This window comes from Parus major, chromosome 18 (assembly GCF_001522545.3).
Source record: "Parus major isolate Abel chromosome 18, Parus_major1.1, whole genome shotgun sequence".
Taxonomy (NCBI): domain Eukaryota; kingdom Metazoa; phylum Chordata; class Aves; order Passeriformes; family Paridae; genus Parus; species Parus major.
This window is the reverse complement of record NC_031786.1, coordinates 4,661,012-4,667,315: the sequence shown is the minus strand read 5'-3', so window position 1 is coordinate 4,667,315 and position 6,304 is coordinate 4,661,012. Positions and strand designations below refer to the sequence as shown.

At 49.5% G+C, this 6,304-nt stretch overlaps 1 long non-coding RNA gene across 2 annotated transcripts; it reads left to right on the top strand.

The window, feature by feature from the left end:
- The first annotated feature begins 2,848 nt into the window (after positions 1 to 2,848).
- On the top strand, positions 2,849 to 5,467 carry LOC107212353. 2 transcript variants are annotated; one of them, XR_004499769.1, is made up of 3 exons: positions 2,849 to 3,121; positions 4,263 to 4,396; positions 5,115 to 5,467. It is a non-coding gene; the product is annotated as an uncharacterized LOC107212353 (long non-coding RNA). The 2 variants fall into 2 exon arrangements; XR_001524432.2 differs by having other exon boundaries at positions 2,849 to 3,186.
- The last annotated feature ends 837 nt before the right edge of the window (positions 5,468 to 6,304 follow it).

Genomic DNA, 6,304 nt, shown 5'->3' with positions numbered 1-6,304 from the left:
CCTATGCATGTGGAATTTTTCAGGCGAAATTCTGCCTGGCCTTCCCCAGCACTGTGCCTCCGGCAAGCTCTCTGAAAGCAGCCATTTGAAGTCAGAGAAATCTGGGTCATTGACTTCAATAGAAACTCTGATTAAAGGAGGGGATGATGCTCAGCTCCTGCACCTTTCACTCCTCCCTTCTGCTGTAGCTCTGCCTGGGGATGGGCTGTTTTATTCTGTGCTCGTGGGTGCTCTTCTGTCTCCAGTAAAACCAATGCCAAATTCCAAAATCAAACAGCCTGAGCATGTAAGAACAGCTATTTCTAAACTATCTTTCTCCAGCACGCAAGCCAAGAGTGAAAAAGGAAGAGGAATGGAGTGCAGCAGAATAAGCGGAATGATCAAGTTGTTTTTCCCATTGGCACCAGCTGGGAGTTGTCCTTATTCAGGGGAAGGTCTGACTGCAAAACGGGCCAGCTACTCCCTTGTCTCAATCCAGTTCTGTCATCTGGCTGCTTACACCTACTGGGTCTAAATAATTCGTCAAGACACCAAAGGCATGAGGTGCCTGGAATGGCCTTGAGAGTCTGGTTAATGCTTTACAGGGGGAAGGCTGCTTTAAAAAGCAGAGCAGAGTATTTGTTCCAAAGCTGTAGTCATCACTGAGAGCCACACTTACTGAGTTCAAACCAGGTCAGCTGCCCAGGCAAGAACATGTATTTGATATGTATTTGATCTACCCTGTCATGGTAAAGGCTGCCTGTAAACTTTGGCAGAGAAAATTATTAATCTTTCAACTCACAGCATATAAGCAATGACTAGTAATACCTATCTTTCTGAGAACTGGAATGCCTTTTGGAACCACCCCAGATTACTTAAGAAAAGTTCCTCTGCCATCACTCAAAAACAGTTCCAAACCTGTCTCTCCCACATTCAATTAAACTTAAAAAAAAAATATATATAAAAAATAATGAAAAAAAAAAAGGCGGGGGTAGCTCATGGTTCATTCAACAGGCATTTTTTGTTTTGTGAGGAGCCCCAGCAGCTTGCTCAGCTGCACCCCATGGGGACAATAAACATCCATTTTGCAGTAATTCAGTGCTGTGGGTAGCGGCTTTCACTTGGAAAGCCGAGTGAAGGCTCTGGCCAGAACCTCTGTGGAGAGGAGGGAGGTGAGGGGCAAGCATTGCTCCTTGGTGTCTCTCCACCTTCTCTTCAAAAGCTGCTGCTTTCCAGCTCAGTTGGGTGTGGGCATGTGAGAGTTCTCATGTGGCTTTTCATGGCCCTCCGCGCTCTGCGTCACATAGCTGGAAATGCACTGCCCTGCGAGGCCAGCCTGGGAACTTGCACTGCTTTGGGACAAACCAGAATTAAAACAAAGGCAGGATCGTGAGCCTCTTCCAATTCTCTCCGGTCTAGTTTTCTGGGTTTTTTGGGGTGGGTTTTATTTTTGTTTGTTTGTTGGCTTTTTCGTGGTTTTTTTTTTTGTTGTTTGTTTGTTTGTTCTTTGTTTTTTGGGGTTTTGGTATGGTTGGTTGAGGGGTTTTTTTGTTTGTTTGTTTTTTGTGCATCTCACTCAATCCTTTCATCCATTGTTTTGGCTCCCAAAGGGCTGAGATCCACTCAGTGGATGAACTAGTGGGTATTTAAGGTACTGTAAACCATTTGCTTTTTCAGTCTGTCCTGTGCCTTGACCCGAACACTTGTTCTGCATTATTTATCCTCTCCATCTTGCAGCTTGTTCTCTGCCTGCCTACTTTTGCAACTCTTTTCTCTAGACAGAACATATTTAACAGAGGAATGAAGTGACAATAGCAGTTCAGCTGTGACCATACAGTATCTGACTAGAAGCTTTGCTCAGGTTTGAGAGATCTCTCATGCTGCACATACAGAACTGGCTCCCATTTAACCCTGAGACAGAAAGAGAAAAGCCTGAATTCTTCAGACCACTCGATATTTAAATACACACAGAGTTCTAGATCACAAGCCAGTACAATACCTGTCTCCCAGCACAGGAGTGGGTGTCCTTCTATCTATCAGTAACCGTATTTCTGCTGAGCCATGATTATGGCATCATGTTCCTGCCCCACTTTTATTCATGTTTATGGAGAAAATACACGTAGGTCCCTTGGAACATACTGGTCAGCTTGATCCCTAAAAAAAAACCACGTTCCCTCCAGCTTTCTGTATGAGGAAAACACCCTGCAGTCATGTTTCCAGGAGATATTTCGGAACAGAAATTTGCATTACAGGTTATGCCAAGGCAATGTGTAGGAGAATGGGAACTGCTGCAAAACAGTGGGATAAATGCATCTCATGAAGCATGCTGGAGATTTTAACCCAAAACCTGCAGTCCCTCCTTTGTAAAGCGCGCTCAAAATAACTTGGAGCGGGACGGTGAGGGGCGGGGGGAGGATGTTGAGTTTTCAGCAAAGGGGCACGAACAGATTCAGCCCTCAGGGCAGGACCGAGGGGAGGCCGAGGGTGACCCAGACGCGGTGCCCGCTGTGCACGAAGCGGGAGGACACGACCCGGGCCAGGTCTGACCCTCAGCACAACCCTCCCAGCCTGGACACCCCCTTCCTTCGGCTGCACACCCCGGACAACCCCTCCCCGGCCGGATCCCCATCCCTCGGCAGGACCCCCGCCACCAGGACGTGCCCTTTCCCCACAGGGACACCGCTTTTCCCGCAGGGACGCCCCGGTTCTGCCGCGGCGGGGGCGGAGCGGGGGAGGCGCTGAGGGGGCTGTGCGCGCTCCCGCCCGCCGGCCCCGCCATTGGCCCAAAGTAGGTCAGGGCCCGCGCGCGCGCGCTCACGTGACGGCCCCGCGCGCGCTGCCCCCCGCCCCGCGTGAGCGGCTGGCGGGGCCCGGGGGCGCCGTGAGGGGAGCGGGTCGCGGCCTCGTCGTTGTCGCTGACCCCATTGCGTGTCCTCCCCTCACGGAGCCAGCGGTGCCTTCCCCGCACCGGGGCCAGGGCTCTTCAGGTGTCGGGGTGCCCGGTCCCCCCTGGTGGCCGCCCCGCGGTGCTCGGGACCCGCTGCAGTCCTAAACCGGCCCCTGACCTTGGGGCTCCGGCTGAGCATCCCCCGAACCCACCCCGCGGTGGCCATCGGTGCCCGTGGGTGCTCGGGGACCCCAGGTGGGACGGTTCGGGGTGGTGATCATCATGTCCTTAGGGCACCTTGGTAGAAGGACCCTTGAAAAGTACGAAGATTTTTCGACTTTAAAATGGCCTTGCAGATTGTCTTTGCTAAAGATAATAATCACTCAAAAAAAAAAAAAAAAAGAGAAAATCTTAATGGAACATTAACCACGGGGTACTTGGTTTGAAAATAATTGGATATTTAGGCCATATAACTGATCCCAGTGATGGAAACAACCATGAGCAGGAATATAAACAGGGGTTGAGATATTTTTTTTTTTTAAATAAGGCACCCATCAAGATCTTTTCAATACAAAAACTAAGCAGCTGCATAGTCCTTCATAAGCCATAAAATAAACATTTTATGGGTGAATGCTAGGCTAAGAACACAAAAATTGTATTGCAATTGGAAAATGGAGAAATCCAGGTAGTGTATCATTAGCTCTGTTTCGTCTTGGTTGGCTTTACCTGGAGTAAAACCTTTACCTAGTGGGGTCAGCCAGTGGTCAAAACAGCACGAAGGAATTAGGAGCCACCTTTGGAAAAAAGCAGCAAGTAAAAATCAGTAATTTATTGTACAGACAACAACATGCTGTCTTGACAGCCTGAAATTTAGGCTATTTGGGATAAAACCTGACTGTCTAGCATAGCTGGAGTTAAATTACTGTTCCTGTTGTGTGAGACCGAAAATAACAGCTCCAGCACCATGCTCAGGTGCTCTGCTAAGCTTTGCTGGTTGGTCTTTAAATTAGGAAAAGTTATTTTGGCTTTCTCATCCAGGAAATTCCCAGCTCCTGTGTGTTGGAAATGCAGGGTCTGTAACTACACACAGTGCTCAGAGAGGCTTCCTCTAATTCCACACTTGCACTGATCTACCCATAATTTACCCCATTCAGTGTCAAGCAGTGAAGCAGTGCAGGTTTCCTGTCCTTCTGTGGTGTTGAAAATGCTGTTTCTTTCTGCTGAGTTGGGTCAATAATCATAAAAACACAAGTAGTTGTCCTCAAGTTGAAGTTCTACCCAAAACTAATCTTATTACTGGTGTTTCCCAGTATCCCCATTACTTGTACATCTTCTGTTCTACTTGCTCTTCTTTGCTGCTTATCATATCTCCTAAATGTATCTGTTTTTTCTCTAGGCAACATAGAAGAAACATTCTGTACCACATCTGCATATGGATTGGCAATCACCCTAACCTTTGTGTCACTCATCTGTACCTCTATAATTAAAGGTTTCCACTAACCATCAATTTGGCGGTCTGAGGCAACATTGGTATGTGTACAGTCATTTAATAATCCATGGGTTTTTTCCCTTGCTTAGGTGACACTTGAAAAACTCTTGTGCTGCTGCTATCACACCTGTGCTCCAGCTGTGAACCACGTGGCACCTGTGGCATCCCAAGGTTCTCCCAAGCCCTGCTCAGCCATGCCCTGAGTCTGTTCCTGTCACTTGTCTCTGGTTCTGCAGGGCCTGATGGTCACAATCCCCAGTCTTCATGGTTTTGGTTGTGCCAGTGCAGTTTTATTGATTTGAATGTACTTTGGACTTTCATCAGTTGCTTGTTTTAGGCAGATCATTTAACCACACACTGGTCAGTGCACCTAATAATAGATCATTGAATTATATAATATCCTGAGCTGGAAGGAACTGACAAGGATCATTGAGTCCAACATCTGGCTCTGCACAGATACCCCAAGAATCCTACTCTGTGCCTGAGAGCATTGTCCAAACGCTCCTGGATCTCTGGCAGCCTCAGGGCTGTGCCCATTCCCTGGGGATCATGTTCAGTGTCCCACTACCCTCTGGGGGAAGAACCTTTTCCAGCCTAACCCTTTCCAGACACAGCTCGTCATTCCTGAGTCCTGTTCCCGGTCACACATGTGATTGATAGAGTAGATACATAAGAAGAGGACATAACTGTTCCTCCGACAGCTTTTATTTCTAAATACTGGGCAGTTTATGCACATAACTTATCTTTATTTGCTTCTAGGTAATATTTATGGTTATTTATATTTGCTGATGATTAAAAGCTGACTTTTGAAGAGAGTCACAAATAAACACAGATGGTAAAACTTTGCAAAATGCAATCTAAAAGAAAACCCAAATGAGAAGAAGGGAGATACAGATGCCCACAGGCACCTGAAGGGTGAAGTTACTCCAGGATGAATGATGTTCCAGCACAGCCTGCATGGGCTGAGAGCAGATGGAAAGTCAAACGTGCTTGAATGAGGATCATGGTGAGTGGGGAGGAAAGTCCCATTCAAGTGAAAACAGGGCTAGGTGGATGACTGTAAGCTGGCAGTGTGCCCTGGGGGCCAGGAGGGCAGGGGGGTCCTGGGGTGCATTGGGAAGAGTGTGCCCTCTCCCGCTACTTGACCCTGATGAGGCACATACGGAGTGCTGTGTCCCATCCTGGGCTGCTCAGGACAAGAGACACAAGGAGCTGCTGGAGAAGGTCCAGCAGAGGCCACAAAGATGATTTGAGGTCCAGAGCATCTCTTAGGAGTGTCTGAAGGGAGCTGGGCCTGTTTGGTCTGGAGAAGACTGAGAGGGGATCTCAACAATGCATATAAATATCTCCAAGGTGGATGCCAGGAGGAAGCGTCCAGACTCTTTTTGGTAGTGCCCAGTGACAGGATGACGAAAAATGGCTATTAACTAAACCACAAAAACTTCTACCTCAACGTGAGGAAATACTTTCCATGGAGGGTGGCAGAGCCCTGGAACAGAGATGCTGTGGAGTTTCCCTCTCTGGAGACATTCCAAACCCAGTTGGACACGTTCCTGTGCCACCTGCTCCGGGTGACCCTGCTTGGGCAGGGCTGGGTGAAGGGTTCTGTGAGATGGCAAGAGCCGTGCTTGTGCTGCTGACAGCGCTGTCATCCCGGGTGACACCCGGCACAGAGGCAGGGGGAGCTCCGTGGGAAACGCTCGCAGACCCGACGGCCGGTTCCCTTAGATCCGGGTGGGACCCCCGGCCCGCCGTGCCCCGCAGCCCGGACTTCTCACACGGCGGCAGTGCCGGGTCCCGCGGCCCCGGGGGAGCCGCCGCTCTCGGATGCCCCGAGCCGGGTCAAACGTTCAGGCTCATTAACATCTCATTAACACATTCCTCCCCGTTACCGGGGAGGCGCTGCGGCCCCGCGGGGGGGTTTGGGGCGGGTGTCCCGGGGCTCTCCC